A 21,854-nucleotide genomic window follows, 5' to 3' on the forward strand; every position below is an offset into this window, starting at 1 on the left:
AAAAAAAAAGAACAGGAGAAAAGTGTATGTTCTAATTATCCAATGTTTTCTTTCCATTTATAGAATTTAATTTGTAGAAACACAGGATTAATCACAATTAGCAAGCATTTCAATGTCAGAATATTCTATTTTAAAAAAACTTGTGAAAAGCATTTATGATCAAAGATGCAATATGTGAAGGCATTTTAAAAGCTAAAATTATTTCTAAGTCGTGAAGTAGTAGGGGTAATAGTAACAGTGCCATGGGCACAAATATATTTAATTTATCTCCAAACATTACCTAAATAATGAAGCACTTTATATATCACAGAAGGAAGTCACCTAACAAGTTAAAAACCATATAATCAGCATAGGATAAGTCTACTTCTTGTCTTCTCTTGCCTTTTCTTTCTCTTGTTGGCTTAAGATTTTACCAGAATGAGGTGTGGAGGAGACATAATGAGTGTGTTTTAAGAAAAAAATTTTGATTTTGTGTGTAGAATTTTAAGGAAGCTACTTAAATTTTTATTTTGAATGCTTAAGAAATTAATACACTATTGCCTGTGAAATTAATTTCATTTTCATATTGGCCATGTAATATCCCAAATATAGATTTAAAAAATTGTTGACGGTTCTAAAAATAAAGCAAGGCAACTATTCCAAAGCAAATTATGCAAAAGCAATAAGCAATCAGGATGTAACATTTGAGATAACAAAGTTTGCAATAAAGTGATTTGACGAACTAAAGAGTTATCAGGGAGGACCCAACAACAAATTGATTTTAGGGTCTTCCATAGATAGCTAAAATAAACAAGAAAATATTCAGGAAAGCTTAAGAATTGAAGGAAATGACTCACTGATGATATGCTTGCTCCAGGGGATAACCTTTGTCCTGAACAGCACAAAACTCTACATCTAATCAGCAGGCACTAGGCTGGGCAGTTACTCAAGGATGTTCAGATGAAGCGTAGGGAAAGGCTGAACTTTTTGTCCCTTCGCTGAACTTTTTGCTCTCAGATTCCAGTCTTTAATTCCCTTGAGTTAGAGGGAAAGTCAGGTCCTAAGGATCCATATATTTCAAACTTGTATTACATTTTACATCTGGAAATTCAGTAAGAGACACTTCTGTGAAAAGATAAGTGGAGAAAAAAAGACAACTAGCGTTTTATGAAATTTAACAAATATACACTGTGTGTGTGGATGTGTGTGCATGCGCATGCATGTGTACAGTATGATAAAATTTTTAAAAATTACTTAGGTCCAGTGAAACCTTGTTAGAGAGAAGCTTATATTTCTACACATTGCAAAGTAACTATAAATATAGCTGCATGACTTGTTCTAGAAATTTTTCCTTTGATTTAGATATCTCAGCTACATGTGGTCCTCAATAACATATTCAACTCCCCCTAGTTTATGTAATTTAGTAAACTAACACTTTAAGAAAAACTTGCGTTTTAACCATTTTATCACAAATGTTAACAATTCCTTCCCTAGATTTTTTTAATATCACAGATATGCTTAGTTTTCATGAGAATAATTCAATCTTTTCTAAGGTAAGTATAAATGAGTTATACTAGTTAGTGACTTAAAAGAAACACAAGACTGTGCAATCTGGTGCTAGGATCTATTACAACTAAATCAATTCAAAACTCGTCCCAGTGTAGGTGACCTATATTTCTCCCTATTTGTCAACTACCCGATGTCCTATGGGTCTGGTCATTTTTTTATATGCTTAACAGAAGAGATATAGGTGCAAAATGCTACAAAACTTATTTTAATCCAGTAATTAAACAATACAATCAAAACCAATTTCAAGTTTGCAACAGCTGGTGTCAGTGCCAGCCATGCAGTGTTGATCTATGTGACAATTGGTGACTTCAATGCTAGTTTGATATAACACTAACAGATATAATTGAGTCTAGAAAGGCTCTGAGAGCTTACTACTGACACTGCTATGGTTGACCCTGTAGAGGCCTTGGCTAATGTGTCATTAAAAATCATATTTCAAAAGAATACTTAATACATAGTGAAATGCTCTTACATGATTAAAATACAGTTTGCCTGACCAGGCGGTGGCACAGTGGATGGAGTGTCGGACTGGGATGCAGAAGACCCAGGTTCGAGACCCCGAGGTCACCAGCTTGAGCGCAGGCTCATCTGGCTTGAGCAAAGCTCACCAGCTTGGACCCAAGGTCTCTGGCTAGAGCAAGGGATTACTCAGTCTGCTATAGCCCCACGGTCAAGGCACATACGAGAAAGCAATCAATGAACAACTAAGGTGTCCCAACAAAAAACTAATGATTGATGCTTCTCATCTCTCTCCATTCCTGTCTGTCCCTGTCTATCCCTCTCTCTGACTCTCTGTCTCTGTAAAACAAAAAACAGTTTACAAAACAATATGTTTAGCAATGTTTATTTTAAAAATACATACGTATATATATATACACACACAGAGAAGATGGGAAGTTATACACCAAACTGTGAACAGTTATAGTATTTCGGGTGGGTTTTGATTCCTTCTTTATGTTTTTTCACATTTTTTGCAAAGTTTCCACAAACTTTTCTTTATAATGCATCGCTTTTATAATCAGAAAAATCAATTAAATATAGTTAATAAATTTCATATGAAAGTATAAAGATTAAAAATATTTTGAAACAGCCTGATGAGGCAGTAGTGCAGTGGATAGAGCGCAGACCTGGGACATTGAGGAACCAGATTTGAAACCTAGAGGTTGTTGACTTGAGTGCAGGCTCATCCAGCTTGAGCATGGGCTCATCTGACCTGAGCATGATCTCACCAGCTTACGTGCAGGGTTGCTGGCTTGAGCGTGGGATGATAAACATGACCCCGTGATTGCTGGCTTGAGCCCAAAAGTTGCTGGCTTGAAGCCCAAGGTTGCAGGTTTGAGCTAAGGTTGCTGGCTTGAGCAAGAGGTCACTTGTTCTGCTGGAGCCCCCGGGTCAAGACACATACAAGAAAGCAATCAATAAACAACTAAAGTGCCACAACAAGTTGATGCTTCTCATCTCTCTCCCTTCCTGTCTGTCCCTGTCTAACCTAAAGAAATACAATAGACACTTAATATTTATGAAGGATATATCCTCTAGACTCTTGGGTCCTCCGAATTGGTGTTTTTAAATTATGTTCCAAGGAGTCCCGGGGTCTGCAGAGGTATACCAGAGTCTGCCTCAAAGATAAGGAAGAAGGTTCCCCCAACCCTGCGTGTGACCTTTATCTCATTCATGTATTAGGCTCTATATAAGAATATTTTCTTATAGATCCCACTGAAAGCATAAAAATTTGAACACCACTCTGTCCTGTACTATATGAATTCTTCATTAAAATGCAACGGAGTGTTACTTCTCAAAAATTACTGGAGAAGTGATGAACAATAGCGTGTTACATTCCCAAACATTGGTCTCACAGTAACTCAAATTCCTGCTTCAGGAAACTTGTAAATTACTCTATGAATTGCCTTGCAAAAAGTCAAAACCTCAGATGCAAAATCTGAAACTATCTAGGGCCTGTTGCACAATAAATAAAAGATTTCTATTTTATGGCGATCACCAGTGCTCTTTAATATATCAGTCAGTCTTAACAGAAACCAACTTCCGCTGAGATGTTTCAACAGGAGAGATTTTATTGAAGGGACTATTTATAGAGATTTCAGTGTGAATTAGGGTTTGGGTGGGTGAAGGGAAACAATACCACCTGGAGATGAGGAGACATAGACAGTATTCAGTCTCTTACAACAGAAGCTGTTCCCACCAGGAGGGCTGAAGGGATAAGGTGAGGAAGTCAAATTAGCAGAGCAGTGAAGGGGAAGCTGCCTTGCAAGAGCCTGAAAGGACCAAAGCAGGAGAACAGGAGGGAAGAAATAACCCAGCTTTTCTTTTTTTCCACACTCCAACATATTGTTGACCTTACCCATTGGCCAACCTGAAAGCCAGCTGGCAAGAGAGCCCAGAGAAAATCATCTGTAGACATTCTGCCTTCTGAGGCACAGTCTGGCAGAGATGTATGTATAGAAAATGGTTCTGGCAGAGAGCAAGTTGAAAATAGCCAGCAAGTTTATAATAGTGGAATACAGTATTGGGAAACCAGATGCCCAATAATAGAGGAATGTTTAACTAAATGATAGTATTAATCATGTTCCAATTAAGTAAATAATGTTACCTAGGAGACTATTATGCATTCCAGGAGCCCATCTGGGGGAGTAGATTCAGGAAAAATTTTCTCAAATTGGAAATTAAGGTGCTTTTTGTTGTCACCCAAGCAAAGTTACTTGCATTTTTGTTATATACAAAAACAATATATTTATATATTCACTCTAGAAACATTCACACAATAAAAAAAACCCAATTATCTACAATCTCACCCCCACCCCAAGGCCACTATCAACATCTTACTGTGTTTATATCTTTTAGATCTTGTTCTATCCATATATATACATATAATTATATTGTATTTGTGATGACAACACAGACATTCTTTTGTAAACTGTATTTTTCCACTCAAATCACAAATACTTTCTGATGCAATAAACATCACTCTGTACCTTTTACAAATATTTAAAACCTTTACAAAACTTGTTTCCTCTTGTCTGGTAACTAGTTTCTGTCCTCAGTCACCTGGTTTGTGCTCTCCCTCAGCAATTACGAAATGCACTGTATGACGAGCTTTCGGGTCATCTACTCTCTACACACATAACTGCCCTCGGGCCGGTTCAGACCATGTTTTCTACAGCCCTGAAAAGCTAATAGCTTTCATATTTTTCAAAGGTTAAAAGAAGGACACACAGAAAAAGAACAGAGACAAACGTGGCTTGCAAAGCCTAAAGTGTTTACTGTCTGGGCTTTTGTAGAAAACATTTGTCAATCCCTGTATTATGAATTCCAAGAAATAATATTTTTGAGTCAAAGGGTGTGAACATTTTTTGAAGCTTTTACTTCATTCTCCAAATTGCCCTCCAGAAACACTGAAGCAATTTATGTCCTTCTCAGCATTAGCTTGGCCATTTGCCATACAGCCTGCCTCAAGGGTCACTGGCCCAAAACGTCAGTTAGCTTTGAATGTTTCTTTGTTCTCAATCAATTTGATGGTGCATTATCAATTTAAGTTTTCACTTCCCTTAAAAATATGTTTGGCTATTTTCTTTCTTGACTTCATTTACATTTTTTCCCATTAAAAAACCCCCAGCATATATTTCTTTGTAAGATCTCTTTATTAAATAAGTATGTCACCCGTTTTTTTTGGGGGGACAGCGATGGAGAGAGTCAGAGAGAGGGACAGATAGGGACAGAGAGATAGGAAGAGAGAGAGATGAGAAGCATCAATTCTTTGTTGCAGCACCTTAGTTGTTCATTGATTGCTTTCTCATATGTACCTTGGTGCCTTGATGGGGGGGGGGGGGAGGAACAGCAGACTGAGTGACCCCTTGCTCGAGCCAGCGATCTTGGGCTCAAGCTGGTGAGTTTTGCTCAAACCAGATGAGCCCGTGCTCAGGCTGGCGACCTCGAGGTCTTGAACCTGGGTCCTCCGTGTCCCAATCTGATGCTCTATCCACTGCACCACTGCCTGGTCAGGCTCACCCTTTTATTCTTTGTATATATTGCAAATTTTTTGATTATGTTTATTTAACTTTTAATATTATTTAACAGGGCTTTTGATGACAGCAGCTAAAAATTTTATAGTCAAGTCTGCCACTTTTATAATTTTGCCCAATAGTTCATGCTTACTTTAAGATGAAAAACAATTCACTTATATTTTCTCATTGCACTTTAAAGTCATTTTAAAAAATGTAAACCTTTCAATCTTGCTCAAATTTAGTGTCTGAGAAAAGCTTTTAAAACATGAATAGGTAATATAATGTGAGTCCTGGAGTCGTATTGCTGGGTTTAAATTTGGCCTCACTATATGCTACATATTTGAATAAATTACTTAACCTCTGTAAGTCACAGTTTTATACTTTATTAAATGGAGATAACAGTAACACCTACCATAGGGTTGATGGAAGAATGGACAGTTCTAGAATACAAAAAGCATTTAGCACAGTGCCATTAGCAGTTATTACGGCAGTAGGAAATACTCCAGGCAAAAGAAATAATGTGCATAAAGGTACAAAGGTATGAAACAAGTTGTGCATTTAGGAAACTAGATGTGTAATGGTAAAATGAGGTGCCAAGCGTGAGGGGCAGGGTGACAGATGAGAGGGGAGGTGGGCTGTGAAGGCCAGGCCCAGGAGCTTGGTTTTGATATTAGCAGAGACTGGGAGCCAATGAGGGCTTTTAACCAAGCAAGAAACCCACTGAAATGTGCAGTGTAGGATGACCTCTGTGGCAACAAAGTGGATAATGGACCAGATTCAGAATGTCAATCATATTGCTGTGTCGCAATAACAGCAATCTCCTGCTCCATCCTCCAAATTCCTGTTCTCCACAGGCAGTCTTCCGCCTTCTAACTATTCTATTTGCCTCTTTACTTCTCAATATCATTTAATCTGTTTCTTTAACTTTTAAAGTTTGTCATCATAGATATGATTGTGAGATTAATTAATAAACAATACCGGTAGGGACAGACCTAATGGATGAATTTGGGAGAGAAGATAGAATCAATCTGACTGCTACTGAGTGAGAGTTTGGGAATAAGATGGGGGAGGGGTAGAAGAGGAGGAGTTGTTCCAAATTAGAGACCACAGAAGCAGGCTGGAAGCAAAAAGATAGTGCCCTTTAGGAGATTTCAAGTGTTTTCTTTCTTTCTCTCTTTTAGAGAGAGAGAGAGATGAGAAGCATCGACTGATTGTTGAGTCACTTTAGTTGTTCACAGATTGCTTCTCATACGTGCCTTGGGGGGGAGGGTTGCTCAAGTAGAGCCAGTGACATCTTGCTCAAGCTAGTGACCTCCAGCTAAAGTCATCAACTTTGGGCTTCAAGCCAGCAACCTTTGGGCTCAATCAAGCCAATGACTTCATGTTGATGATCACATGCTCAAGCCTGTGACCCTGCACGCAAGCAGGATGCCCGCCCCTCAAGCCAGCACCCTCTGGGTTTTGACCTTGGGGCCTCGTAGAGCATAGACCGGGGAGCTCAGAGTCCCATTCGATGCTCTAAACACTGCACCACCATGGGTCAGGGTAGGAGATGTAAAGTTTAAAGCACCATTTCCTACAGCGTGACAAGTCAAGTACCGCCCCAGGCTTCTGCCTCGGTGTTTCTTCACTGCTCTGAGGCAGTCTTGGGTGGTATGCGGAAATGTAGGTCTGAAAACCTGCCAGCCAGAACTTTAAAACAAAGCTTTCCAAATTCATGCCATGGAAAGAGTTACAGGCATGTAGATATTGGTCTCCCCAGCCCTCCAGTTGGGAGGGCACAGTCACTCCCATGAGCAGCCACTCCTGTGTACCCTGGTTTGGGCCTTGCAGACATTACCATTCCCTGGGTGTGCTGTGAAGTGGGGTATATGAAGCACTGCGTCACAAGGCCCCTGTCCTCATAGACAACATTCAGCCTGCTGGGCCGGCTGTCAGATCCTTCTACTCAAAACTTTGTTGCCTTTTAAAAATATCTACTACTTTCCCTACCCCATCATCACCCATTTCTGGCCTCACCCACCACTTACAACTATCTCTGGGGTATACTCAATAGCACAGTTTAAAGGGTTCAGGAGAGAGTAGCTCCTGCCCAGACGTGAGTACTGTTCAGGTGGCACTAGGCCCAGGCCTTATAAGGCAAAGCACCCAGGGGACATTGCTCTGGTTTGAAGAACAACCCACTTGACGTTTCTGTTCCAACAATGGGGCTCGATTGCCACGGGCAGGAAGTCCATCTTAACAGCTGCCAACTCTCTGTCAAACCCATAATCCTCTCAAAAAGTACAGAAGAACCGAGGTGGATTTTAAAAGCAAACTTGTGGGCACTGCAAGAACAAAAACAGTGGATTAGGTGGCTCTGGAGCCCTTGTCTTGCCGGCACTCCCCTCTGAATCATCACGCTCCACTTGTGACGTCGCAGGCACCCGGCTCCTGCTGCTGTGGGATGCCCTCGCCTGCCCCGGGAGCCTCAAGGCGTCACTACGCGGTTCCACGCAGGTCCGGGGAGGCGAGGGGGGTGGCGTGGCGGATGCAGAGGCTGGCGAACCAGGCCCGGCGAGGCAGCGCGCAGCCGGCCTCACTTTCCTGTCCGATGACCTCCGCCGTGTTCCCCGCCCCTTGCCTGCGGCCAGCCGCCAGGCGCCCCTCCGCTAGCCTCCGGTGCCCCGCCACCTCTTCTTTCTCCGCATTTTCCTCCTCCTCCTCCCCCGCCCCTTCCGTTTCTTAAGGGAAAGGCTGCAGCCTCCTTCTGGGCTCCGCATCCCTGGCTCAGCTCACACGATTTCCTCCTTACGCCCCTTCGCCCCGGCGCCAGAACTCTCCTCGGATCTCTCCCTGATCGAGGCCGACAGCACAGTCCCGATCGCCTCTCCGGACCGCAGGTGAGTAAATCTGGGCCTGGAGGGCTCTCTGCCTCTCCACGCGGCCTGTGATGACCTCGGTCTGCGGCAGCGAGGCTGCGCCCGGACCGGCTCACCGCGCACTGCTGCTGCAACCAGCCAGGCAGAGGAGCTCGCGGGTCCTGTGGCCCCCTCGGCCACAACCACCCGAAAGGAGTAGAGAGTAGGAAGAAAGATTAGCAAACCACTTTTTAAAAATTGATCATCAGCATTTCTAGGTCGAAGGAACCGATCTGACAGTTGTCGATGGCAGTGGCCCAGGTTCAACAGGTAGGTGGCGGAGCTGTCAAACGCCCCTGGGTTTTGCTTTGAGAGATGCTTTCTGAGAGTCCATAGCCCCTGGCTGCCGCTACCGACCTACTAGATGAGTATAAAATAAACACGATGGAACTATGTTTAGAAAAGTCTTTACCTCCTTGCTTTTGATTCTCTGCATTTTGAAAGGCGGTTTTGTGGGATGTGCATAACTGGTGTGGCCAGCTGAGAGAAAATATTTAACATGGGTTTGGCGGAATCTTGTATACTGTTAGACACAAAGAGCAGAAAGTCCCTGGATTATTTAATACCTCCATGAGCAATACATATAAACAATCAAGGTGTATATTTTAGAGATTTCCAGTTTTCAAGCTTATTTTAAAGCTAGTGTTAAAGTTTAATAACCACTTTGGCAGACTGTGTGAATGATATTTCACTTAAAAAGAAAAGTTGGTTAAGACTGTATGAACATTCCACTTACGTTCATCCCATATGTTGAATAAAACATTTTTAGCCCCTTTTCTGTGATGCCTAGCTTTGAAACCAAAGAAATTGATAAGGATCAGCCCTGCTCAATGTTACAATAGTCTAATGATGAAAATAATTCACTAAACTGCTATGGATTGATAACGCTATTTTTACTTTTTAAAATAGGGACCATAAAGGAAAAAATAAAGGCAATGAAAGAGTTTATTTTCTTTTCTATTGATTTTTTTTTTTAGAGAGAGAAGAACAGGAAGAGACAGAGAAACATCGATTTGTTGTTTCAGTTATTTATGCATTGTTTGGTTGATTCCTGTATGTGCCCCGAAAGGGGATCGAACCTACAACCTTGTCATATTGGGACAATACTCTAACCCTCTCTGGGCTGAGGAATTTATTTTTTCAATGGAAATTGTTTGCATTCTTATTTAGAACCTACTTTACTTTTAAGCTTTTGTAAATTTTTTTTTTTTTTTTGTATTTTTCTGAAGTTGGAAATGGGGAGGCAGTCAGACAGACTCCCCGCATGCACCCGACCAGGATCCACCCGGCATGCCCACCAGGGGGCGATGCTCTGCCCATCTGGGGCGTTGCTCTGTTGCGACCAGAGACATTCTAGCGCCTGAGGCAGAGGCCATGGAGCCTCCCCAGCGCCTGGGTCACCTTTGCTCCAGCTGAGCCTCGGCGGCAGCAGGAGGGGAAGAGAGAGACAGAGACGAAGGAGAGGGGGAGGGGTGGAGAAGCAGATGGGCGCTTCTCCTGTGTGCCCTGGCCGGAATCGAACCTGGGACTCCTGCACGCCAGGCTGACGCTCTACCACTGAGCCAACAGGCCAGGGCCTGTCAATTTTTATACTACCCTTAAAGTTACTTCTTACTTATGAAGAGGATTATGTATGATCCATAAAGTTAACATTTAATTTTTTTTTTAAGAAGAAAGGATTCTTTTTTTATATAATTTTTTTTAAATTATTTATTTATTTATTCATTTTAGAGAGGAGAGAGAGAGAGACAGAGAGAGAGAGGAGAGAGAGACAGGGGGGAGGAGCTGGAAGCATCAACTCCCATATGTGCCTTGACCAGGAAAGCCCAGGGTTTCGAACCGGCGACCTCAGCATTTCCAGGTGGACGCTTTATCCACTGTGCCACCACAGGTCAGGCCCATTTAATTTTTTATGTATAATAAGCTACCATTTCTTTTCAAGTGTTTGGACTAATCCACCACTTGCTTGGAAACTGCAGCTTGGTCTCATGCAATTTAGTGTGAAATATCTTATTACAGATTTAACTTAAAGCTATACTTGGGGTAGTCCAAAAAAAAAAAAAAAAAAAAAAAAAAAAAAAAAAAAGGATATACCTGTATGCTTTGACAGTTAAGCCTATGGGAAAAAGTTATAAACTTATTTATTACATATGTATTTACCCTTTTATCTCTGTTTCTGATAACAATTGGGAAATGTTTTATTCTATTTCATCTTGTAAATTTCCTAAAAGATAATTATGTTATATAAAGTGATTAATAAAAATAAATGTCTTTCTCATTTATTAATGATTAAGATGGTTTACATTAGGACTTTTTCTGGATATGTGTCCTTATAAATGTTAAAATACAACAAGTGGCAAAGTAGGTTTACAGTTGTATGGAAAATAATACAATAATTAGTAAGTAGCAATATAAGAATAAACTCACCTGACCAGGCAGTGGCGCAGTAGATAGAGTGCTGACCTAGGATGCTGAGGACCCAGGTTCGAAACCCCAAGGTTGCCAGCTTGAGTGTGGGCTCATCTGGCTTGAGCGTGGGATCACTGACATGACCCCATGCTCACTAGCTTGAGCCCAAAGGTCGCTGGCTTAAGCCCGTGGTCACTGGCTTGAGTAAGGGGTCACTTGTTCAGCTGTAGCCCCCTGGTCAAGGCACATATGAGAAAGCAATCAGTGAATAATCAAGGTGCTTGCAACTACAAGGTGATGCTTCTCATCTCTCTTCCTTCCTGTCTGTCTGTCCCTCTCTCTCTCTGTCTTTGTCTTTCTCTCACTCACTCGCTAAAAAATAAAAATAAAAATATTAAAATCTATGTTTTGTCTACTTTCAGCTGTAAACCTACATTTGCCTCGCCCTGTATTTTGAATCTCAGGATGAAGCTAATAAAATTCTCTCTGTTGATTTTCTTGTTTTTGTTTTTGTTTTTTTGTTTTTTTGGTTTCAAGTTCAGAACTAAAATCAGTTTTGCTCAATAACGTTTTATTTTTTTTAACTTTTATTAATTTTTAGAGAGGAGAGAGGGGGGGGAGGGAGGAGCAGGAAGCATCAACTCCCATATGTGCCTTGACCAGGCAAGCCCAGGGTTTTGAACAGGCGACCTCAGCGTTCCAGGTCGACACTTTATCCACTGCGCCACCACAAGTCAGGCCTGTTTTATTTTTTTTAATTATTTTTATTTATTTATTTTAGAGAAGAGAGAGAGAGAGGGAGAGAGAGAGAGAGAGAGAGAAGGGGGGGAAGAGCAGGAAGCATCAACTCCCATATGTGCCTTGACCGGGCAAGCCCAGGGTTTTTAACCGGCAACCTCAGCGTTCCAGGTCGAGGCTTTATCCACTGTGCCACCACAAGTCAGGCTAGAATTAAAATCAGTGTTGACAGCACTTTGCTTCCCATGTCTAATAATTAGGGTGGAGTAGTGTTTCCCAATCTTTTTTTTTTTCTCTCTCTTTATTTTTATTTATTTATTTTTTGTATTGTTCTGAAGCTGGAAACGGGGAGAGACAGTCAGATAGACTCCCGCATGCGCCCAACGGGATCCACTCGACACGCCCACCAGGAGCAAAGCTCTGCCCCTCCGGGGCGTCGCCCTGCTGCGACCAGAGCCAAGCCACTCCAGCGCCTGGGGCAGAGGCCATGGAGCCATCCCCAGCGCCCCGGGGCCATCCCTGCTCCAGTGGAGCCTTGGCTGCGGGAGGGGAAGAGAGAGACAGAGAGGAAGGGGGGGGGGAGGAAGGAGGGGAGGGTGGAGAAGCAAATGGGCGCCTCCCCCACGTGCCCTGGCCAGGAATCAAACCCAGGTCCCCCGCACGCCAGGCCGACGCTCTACCGCTGAGCCAACCGGCCAGGGCTTGTTTCCCAATCTTTTTAAAATTTTACCTGGTGGTGGTTAATAGTGGCTTATAAAACTCTCAAGCTGCAACTTGGGATTTTCTGAATAAAAATTTCTAAGGGAAATAAGATATTTAAAGTACACCAAAATAACTTTTTTTTTTTTTTTGACAGAGACAGAGAGAGTCAGAGAGAGGGACAGACAGAGACAGACACAAGAAGGGAGAGAGATGAGAAGCATCAATTCTTTTTGCAGCATCTTAGTTGTTCATTGATTGCTTTCTCATATGTGCCTTGACTGGGGAGGGGAATGGGGAGGGGTACAGCAGAGCGAGTGACCCCTTGCTCAAGCCAGTGACCTTTGGGCTCAAGCCAGCGACCATGGGGTCATGTCTGTGATCCCACCCTCAAGCCAGCCACCCAGTGCTCAAGCCGGTGACCTTGGGGTTTCAAACCTGGGTCCTCCACGTCCCAATCCAATGCTCTATCCACTGCGCCACCACCTGGTCAGGCATAACATTTTCTTATTTTTTTTGAGAGAGAGGAAGCCAGGAGAGAGAGAGAGAGAGAGAGAGAGAGAAAGAAAGAAAGGAAAAAGCATCAACTTATTCCATTTAGTTGTGCCATTGACTTCTTTTTTTGTGCCCTGAACCAAGCTCAAACCAGTGATCTTGAGGTCAAGCTGGTGGTCCCAGGATCAATCAAGTGACTCTGGGCTCGAACCCACAACCTCAGCATTCTGGGGCATTGTTCTACCCACTGTGCCATCAGCCAGGGCTAAAACCATAACATTTTAAGAGGGCATACCAAAACAAGCAAAAATGTCACCATTGCAAAACACAGGTGGAAAATAACTGTTGCTGGAATGTATAGCTGACAGAAACTGTTAGCATTCCTGTACATACAATGTTCTTAATTGGAAACTATGGTTTTACTTATATACTACTACCACTTTTATATCTAAAGCTTTTATATCTTTTTGTAGTCAGGACTTCTGGTAATTGAACTTAGCAAACATTTTTGCATGTTTAATCTCTTTTATGTGGTATGCAACGTATGCAACGCCAATTTTCAAGTTTTTTAATGTTATAAGAGCATTTTATTAATGGATTTTTTTTTTTTTTTGTATTTTTCTGAAGCAGGAAACGGGGATAGACAGTCAGACAGACTCCCGCATGCGCCCGACCAGGATCCACCCGGCACGCCCACCAGGGGGCGACGCTCTGCCCACCAGGGGGCAATGCACTGCCCCTCCGGGGCATCGCTCTGTTGCAACCAGAGCCACTCTAGCGCCTGGGGCAGAGGCCAAGGAGCCATCCCCAGCACCTGGGCCATCTTTGCTCCAATGGAGCCTCGCTGAGGGAGGGGAAGAGAAAGACAGAGAGGAAGGAGAGGGGGAGGGGTGAAGAAGCAGATGGGCGCTTCTCCTGTGTGCCTTGGCCGGGAATCGAACCTGAGACTTCTGCATGCCAGGCTGACGCTCTACCACTGAGCCAACCGGCCAGGGCCTATTAATGGATTTTTAATACAGATTACTGTGACAATAACCTATAACAAAATATTGTACCTGACCATTTCTCTTTCATATAGCATATTTATTTGTTACCTCTTCTTTGTCCTAATTAGGGAAGACAAGCATGCAAGCATGTTTCTAAGCCATAACTATATTTCTAGGCATCCAGGATGCAGAATGCATATAACGTAATTCTTATCTGTTCAGTGATTCACACAGACCTGGAGAAACATAATGATTTTCAATATATTCATTGCAATGTTGCCCTGCACAAATTTTCTTTTAAGCAATAGTCTTGGATTTGGATTGACAGTCACACCCATAAAACCCGTATCTTCATGCAGCATAAAGTTAACTCAGCTCTAAGGAAAACTATAGAACAGGAAACAACAATGTAGCAACAACAGAGCTGAGGTTTCATGACTCCCATACATAGTGTCTGATGCCCTTCCATACTTGAGGTATGAGGTAGGAGGCTAACTGGAAACGGACAATCTCTATTTAGGAAAGCCATCAGCTCTATTGCTTCAGCTTTTCTATAATGCTAGTCACATGCCATCCTCAAGTGAACATGACCACTACCCAGTCTCCAATTGCAGCTGAATCTTTTTTATTTTTACTTTTTATTGAGCTTATTGGGGTGACATTGGTTAATAAAATTATATAGGTTATAGGTGTACAATTCTATAATACATTGTCTATAGATTGTCTTGTGTGTCCATTACCTTAAGTCAAGTATCTTTTCATCATCATTTACCCTCCAAATGCTCTTTGACCTCCCATACCTACTTCCCTTTCCTGCTAGTAATCACCATACTCTTGTATGTGTCTGTGAGTTCTTTTCCTTTTTTTTCCTTTTTGCTTAATCCCTTTACCTTTTTCACCCAGCCCTACAACCGACAGCAGTCAGTCTTCTTTATCTATGAATCTGTTTCTATTTTGTTTGTTTCCTTTTTCATTATATTTTATATATAAGCAAAATCATATGGTACTTTGTCTTATTTCAATTCACTTAGCTCCTAGGTCCATTCATGCTGTTGCAAAGGGTAATATTTCCTTATTTTTTTATGGCTGATTAGTACTGCATTCTGTTGTGTAAATGTACCACAGCCCTTTTATACACATATCTACCGATGAACATGGGCTACTTCCAAATTTTGGCTATTGTAAATAACGCTGCAATGCATAGGGGTGTACGTATTCTTTTGAATCTGTGTTTCGGGTTTCCTTGGATATATTCCCAGAATTGGAATCACTGGGTCATAAGGCAGTTTCATTTTTAATTTTTTGAGGTCACTCCATATTGCTGCATTCCTACCAACAGGGCACGAAGATTCCCTTTTCTCCACTCCTCGCCAACACTTACTGTTTGTTAATTTATTAATGATAGTCTTTCTGATAGGTGTGACGTGACAGGTCATTGTGGCTTTTAAAAAACTTTTCCATTGACTTAAGAGAGTAAGAGGGAAAGGGAGAGAGGAATGAGAGAGAAAGAGAGAAGCATCAACTTTTTCTACTTAGTGGTTTCATTTAGTTGTGCACTCATTGGTTGCTTCTCACATGTGCCCTAACTAGGGATCAAACCTGAAACCTTGGCCCATGGGACAATGCTCTATCCACTGAGCAACCTGGTCAGGGCCTCTCATTGTGGTTTTAATTTACATTTCTCTGATGATTAGTGACATTGAACATCCTTTCATAGGGCAGTTGGCCATGTGTATATCCTCTTTGAAGAGGTATCTATTCAGGTCCTTTGACCATTTTTTAATTGGAATGTTTGCTTTTTGGTATTGAGCTTTAAGTTCTTTATAAATTTTGGATATGAACCCCTTATCAGATGTATCATTGGTGAATATGTTCTCCCATTTGGTGGGTTGTCTTCTCATTTTGTTGATTATTTCCTTTGCTGTGCAAAAACCTTTTAGTTTGATGTACTCCCATTTGATTATCTTTTAGTTTGCTTCCCTTGCACAGCTGAATCTAATCAATACTGATTATTGATTACTTGAAAAACAATGCCAATAATGAGGAACAGGCACTAAATTTGGCACATTATCCTCAACCAGAGTCTGAGTTATCTTGGATTAAGGCATATTTTTAATAAATAGTTATATTAATTCTGAGTTAGTATTACACAGAAGATTAAGCCAAAGGTTAAATACTCAGGTGTTTCTGAAACTAGAAGACTTAAACCTGTTAATCCTTACTTCTAGTTTTTTCTCAATCCTTATCAATATATTTGTTACTTTTCCTACATTTCTTTCTTTTTTGTTTTAAGATAACTTTTTTTAAATTTTTTATTTAGAAAATTAAATTTAACAGGGTGATGTTGATCAATAAGAGTACACAGGTTTCAGTTAAACATTTCTATAGCATTTGAGCTGTTGATTATGTTGTATATACCGATCACCCAAAGTCAAATCATTTTCTGTCACTGTATATTTGTCCCTCTTTAAACCTCATCCCCACCCCCTTCCTAAGTCCCCCTCCCCCCTGGTAACCACTTCACTTTTATCTATGTCCAGGAGTCTCAGTTTTATATCCCACCTGACTTGTTGATAATAGCCAATCTAACAGGTATGAGGTGGTATCTCATTGTAGTTTTGATTTGCATTTCTTGAATAGTTAGTGAAATGAGTATTTCATATATTTGTTGGTTATTTGTATGTCCTCTTGGGATAAGTGTCTGTTCAGGTCCTCTCTCCATTTTTTAATTGGATTGTTTGCTTGTTTGTTGCTGAGCTTTGTGCATTCTTTGTATATTTTGGATATTAACCCCTTATTGGAGCTGTTGTTTGCAAATATCATCTCCCATTTAGTTGGCTGTCTGTTTGGTTGTCAGTTTCTTTTGCTGTGCAGAAACTTTTTAGTTTGATATAGTCCCATTCATTTAGTTTTGCCTTTACTTCCCTTGCTTTTAGGGTCAAATTCATAAACTGTTCTCTAGGGCGAAGGTCCATGAGTTTAGTACCTATGTTCTATGTAATTTATTGTTTCAGCTCTTATATTTAGATCTTTGACCCATTTTTAATTAATTTTTGTGCAGGTGGACACACTGTAGTAAAGTTTCATTCTTTTGCATGTAGCTTTTCAATTTTCCCAACATGATTTATTGAAGAGGCTTTCTTTTCTCCATTGTGTGTTTTTGACTCCTTTGTCAAAGACGATTTGCCCATATATATGTGGTTTTATTATATTTCTGAGCTCTCGATTCTCTTCTATTGGTCTGTATGTCTGTTTTTCTGCCAGTACCATGCTGTTTTGATTATCATGGCTCTGTAGTGTAATTTGAAGTCAAGTAGCGTGATACCTCCAGCTTCTTTATTTTTCTTCAAGATTTGTCTATTTGTGTTTTTTTATGGTTCCATACAAACCTGATAATTTTTTGTTCTATTTCATTAAAAAATGAACATTGGGATTTTGATGAGGATTGCATTAAATTTGTATATTGCTTTGGGTAATATGGTCATTTTAACTATCTTGATACTTCCAATCCATGAACATGGAATATTTTTCCATTTTATTATGTCTTTTTCTATTTCTTTCAATAATGTTTTGTATTTTTCAGTATATAGGTCCTTCACATCCTTTGTTAAGTTTATGCCTAGGTGTTTTATCTTTTTTGTTGCGATTGTAAAAGGAATTGAGTTTTTGAGTTCACTATCTGAAGTTTCATCATTGGCATATAGGACAGCAATAGACTTTTGTGTATTGATTTTGTATCCTGTGATTTTACTATATTGGTTTATTGTTTCTAATAATTTGTTGTTGGAGACTTTGGGGTTTTCTATATACAGGATTATGTCATCTGCAAAAAGTGATACCTTAACTTCTTCTTTCCCAATATGGATGCTTTTTATTTCTTTCTCTTGCCTGATTGCTCTGGCTAAAACTTCCAGAATTATGTTTAATAAGAGTGGAGAGACTGGACAACCTTGTTTTGTTTCTGATTTTAGAGGAAAAGCCTTCATTTTTCACCATTTAGTATGATATTAGCTAATGGTTTGTCATTTAAGCCTTTATTATTTTGAGGTACTCTCCTTCTATTCTGATTTTATTGAGTATTTTAAACATAAAGGGATGTTATATCTTATTGAATTCCTTTTCTGCATCTATTAATAAGACCATATGATTTTTGTTTTTTGTTTTGTTGATGTGGTAGTGTATTATGTTGATCGACTTCTGTATATTGAACCATCCTTGTGCTCCTGGAATGAATCCATTTGATAGTGGTGTATATTTTTTTAATATGTTGTGTTTTTCTATTTGCTACTATTTGTTTAGGATTTTTGCATCTGTATTCATTAGAGATATTGGTCTGTAGTTTTCCTTTTTTGTGTTGTCCTTGTCAGGTTTTTGTATGAGGGTTATGTTGGCCTTATAAAATGTGTTAGGGGGTATTGCTTCTTCTTTTTTGGGGGAAGACTTTGAGAATAGGTACCAAATATTCTTTGAATGTTTGGTAATATTCACTAGTGTAGCCATCTGATCCTGGACTTCTGTTTTTTGGGAGCTTTTTGATAGTTGTTCTATTTCCTCCCCACTTATAGGTCTATTTAGGTTCTCCACTTTTTTTATGACTCAGTCTAGGAAGATTGTAGAGTTCTAGGAATTTATCCATTTCCTCTAGGTTGTTGAATTTGGTGGCATATAATCTTTCATAATATTCTGCTATGATCCTTTGTATATCTTTGATGTATGTCATAATTTCTCCTCTTTTATTTTGGGTTTTGTTTATATGAGTCCTTCTTCTTTTTTCCTTAGTGAGTTTAGCCAGTGGTTTGTCGATTTTATTGATCTTTTCAAAGAACCAGCTCTTTGTTGTATTAATTTTTTTCTGTTGTTTTTTTGTTCTCTATTTCATTTAGTTCTGCTCTTATATTTTAGTATTTTCTTTCTTCTGCTAACTTTGGGTTGCCTTTGTTCTTCTTTATCTAGTTCCTTAAGATGTAATATTAGGTTGTTTACTTGGGATCTCTTTTTTTTCTTGATATATAAGTAATGATATTAACTTTCCTCCTATTACTGCTTTAGCTGCATCCCAGAAATTTTGACACATCATGTTGTCATTTTCATTTGTCTGTATATATCTTTTGATCTCTTTTATTTCTTCTTCGACCCAGTCATTTTTTAGAAGTATGTTGTTTAATTTCCACATTTTTGTGGGTTTCTTTACTTCCTTTTTACAGGTGAATTCTAATTTCAAAGCCATATGGTCAGAATATATGCTTGGTATAATGTCAATCTTCCTGAATGTGTTGGTGTTAGTTTTGTGGCCCAACATATTGTCTGTCCTTGAGAATGTTCCATGCACACTGGAGAAGAATGTACAATCTGACATTTTGGGATGAAATGTCCTGTAATTGTCTATTATATCCATTTGGTCCATTGTGTTGCTTAAGGCCAATATTTCTTTATTGATTTTCTGTTTGGATGACTTATATAAAGCCGTCAATGGTGTGTTGAAATTTCCAAGTATGATAGTGTTGTTTTCTGCTTCTGATTTTAGATAAGTTAGTAGATGTCTAATATATTTTGGTGCTCCCTGGTTCAGTGCATATATATTGAGAAGTGTTACATCTTCTTGATACAATGTGCTCTTTATCATTATGAAATGTCCATCTTTGTCTCTGGTTACCTTTGTTGTCTTGATGTCAGTATTGTCAGATATGAGATATGGCTCCACCTGCTTTTTTTTGGATATTATTTGCTTGGAGAAGCATTTCCCAGCCTTTTACTTTGAGTCTACTTTTGTCCATGCAGCTTAGATGTGTCTCTTGAAGGCAGCATATGGTTGGATTTTTTTAGATCCAATCTGCTACTCTGTGCCTCTTTATTGGTGAGTTCAGTCCATTTACATTTAAGGTAATTATTGACACTCAAGGATTTCCTGTAGCCATTTTGTTTTGTTTTCTGGTAGCTCTGTGCTTTGTTTGATTCTTCTCTTTTGTGTTTCTGTAAGTTGTATTTGTTTGGTGGTATTCCATACTTCCTGTTTCTTCTTTTTTTAAGCTGTATATTTCAGTAGTTACTTTTCTGTGGGTGGTTACCATTAGGTTATTAAGAGAAAAATGTTCATATGAACATAAGTCCTTTGTCTTATGAGCACTTCTGCACTCCATCCTTTTTTGCTACTTCAGATCTTTATCCTCTCCCCTTTTATGTTATTGTTGTCACAGATTATCTTTGTTTTTATTGTGACCTTGTTGGAGCTTTTACTTGTAGTTTTGATAGGTTTTGTTCTTTGTGTCTGGTCAAATAACCCACTTGAGTATTTTCTGCAGTGAGGGTTTTCTGATGATAAATTCCCTCAGCTTCTGTATGTCTGTATATAAGTTTTTATTTCTCCTTCATATTTGAAGAATAACATTGATAGATAGGATATTCTTGGCTGGTAATTCCTCTCTTTCAGTACCTTGAATGTTTGGGTCCACTCTCTTCTGGCTTGTAGAGTTTCTGCTGAAAAGTTTGATGATAACCTAATGGGCTTTTCTTTATATGTTATGTTCTTCTTTTCCCTGTCTTGACTATTCTTTCTTTGTCATTGATTTTTGACAATTTTATTACAATGTACCTTTTAGCAGGCCTGTTTGGTTGAGGTAACTTGGCATTCTGTTTGCTTCTTGGATCCGAGGTGCTAACCTTTTTCATAGGCTTGGTAAATTCTTATCCATTATGTGTTTGACTAGGCTCTCCATTCTCTTCTCCCTATCTTCGTTTTCTCATATACCCATTATTCTTATATTGCTCTTTCAGATGGAGTCAAGCAATTCTTGTAGAGCTCTCTTTTTTTAACTCATGAGTCACTCTCTTCTTCTCTCTGTAGCATCTCTAGTTGCCTGTGTTTGATGTCACTGATTCTTTCCTTTATCTGGCTTGTTCTATTAGCTAAACTTGCTACCTCAGTTTTCAGTTCATGTATTGAGTTTTTCATCTCTGTTTTTAAAGTTTCAATCTCCTTGGTGAAGTACTCATCTCGTTCATTAATTTGTTTTTTTTTGTTTGTTTGTTTTTGGGTTTTTTTGTATTTTTTTTTCTGAAGCTGGAAACGGGGAGAGACAGTCAGACAGATTCCCGCATGCGCCCGACCGGGATCCACCCGGAACGCCCACCAGGGGCGACGCTCTGCCCACCAGGGGGTGATGCTCTGCCCCTCCGGGGCGTCGCTCTGCCATGACCAGAGCCACTCTAGTGCCTGGGGCAGAGGCCAAGGAGCCATCCCCAGCGCCCGGGGCCATCTTTGCTCCAATGGAGCCTTGGCTGCGGGAGGGGAAGAGAGAGACAGAGAGGAAGGAGGGGGTGGGGGTGGAAAAGCAAATGGGCGCTTCTCCTATGTGCCCTGGCCGGGAATCGAACCCGGGTCCCCCGCACGCCAGGCCGACGCTCTACCGCTGAGCCAACCGGCCAGGGCCTAATTTGTTTTTTGAGCTCATTAAACTGCCTATCCATGTTTTCTCACATTTCATTGAGTATTTTCAGAACTTCAATTTTGAATTCTCTATCATTTAACTCCAAGGTTTCTGTATGATTGAGATTACTTTCTGTAGATTTTTTATTTTCTTTCGGAACTATGTCTCTGTTTTGTGTAGCTGTGATATTCAATTTCTTCTTCCTTGATGGAATTTGATAGTGGTATTGTTAAGCCTAACAAAAAAAACAACTAAAAAATTAAAATACAATAAAATTATGACAAATCAAAAAGAAAACCCATAGAAAACAGAGATTGAAAACAAAAAAATATCAAAAACAGAACACCTATTAAAAATAAGATGAAAAATATAAAAATTATAGAAAATTAAATTCAAAAGAGAAAAAAAGAATAAGAAGAAAATTGAAAAAATAAATTTTGGCTTTGAGATGTTTCTTGCCCTAGGTGTTGCTGTATTACAAGTTTTAGCTCTGTGAAATTCCTGGACTGTCCACTGTTGAGATATTGCTGTCAGAATGATGTAGGTGGGGCCACAGTTCCATTCCTGGGTGGGGCGTGTTGTGAGGGCTTTATGGCTTCAGTTTTCTGGCTTTACAGTTTGGCTTTATGGCTTCAG

At 40.0% G+C, this 21,854-nt stretch overlaps 1 protein-coding gene across 1 annotated transcript in view; it reads left to right on the forward strand.

Moving 5' to 3' along the window:
* Window positions 1-7,824: 7,824 nt before the first annotated feature.
* INPP1 (inositol polyphosphate-1-phosphatase) overlaps window positions 7,825-21,854 on the forward strand; it is a 47,078-nt gene continuing 33,048 nt past the window's right edge. The window contains exon 1 of the mRNA XM_066345991.1: window positions 7,825-8,449. The gene's annotated coding sequence lies outside the window, so the exon portion shown is untranslated. The remainder of the gene's footprint in view (window positions 8,450-21,854) is intronic.

The sequence above is a fragment of the Saccopteryx leptura genome, chromosome 7 (assembly GCF_036850995.1).
Source record: "Saccopteryx leptura isolate mSacLep1 chromosome 7, mSacLep1_pri_phased_curated, whole genome shotgun sequence".
NCBI lineage: Eukaryota > Metazoa > Chordata > Mammalia > Chiroptera > Emballonuridae > Saccopteryx > Saccopteryx leptura.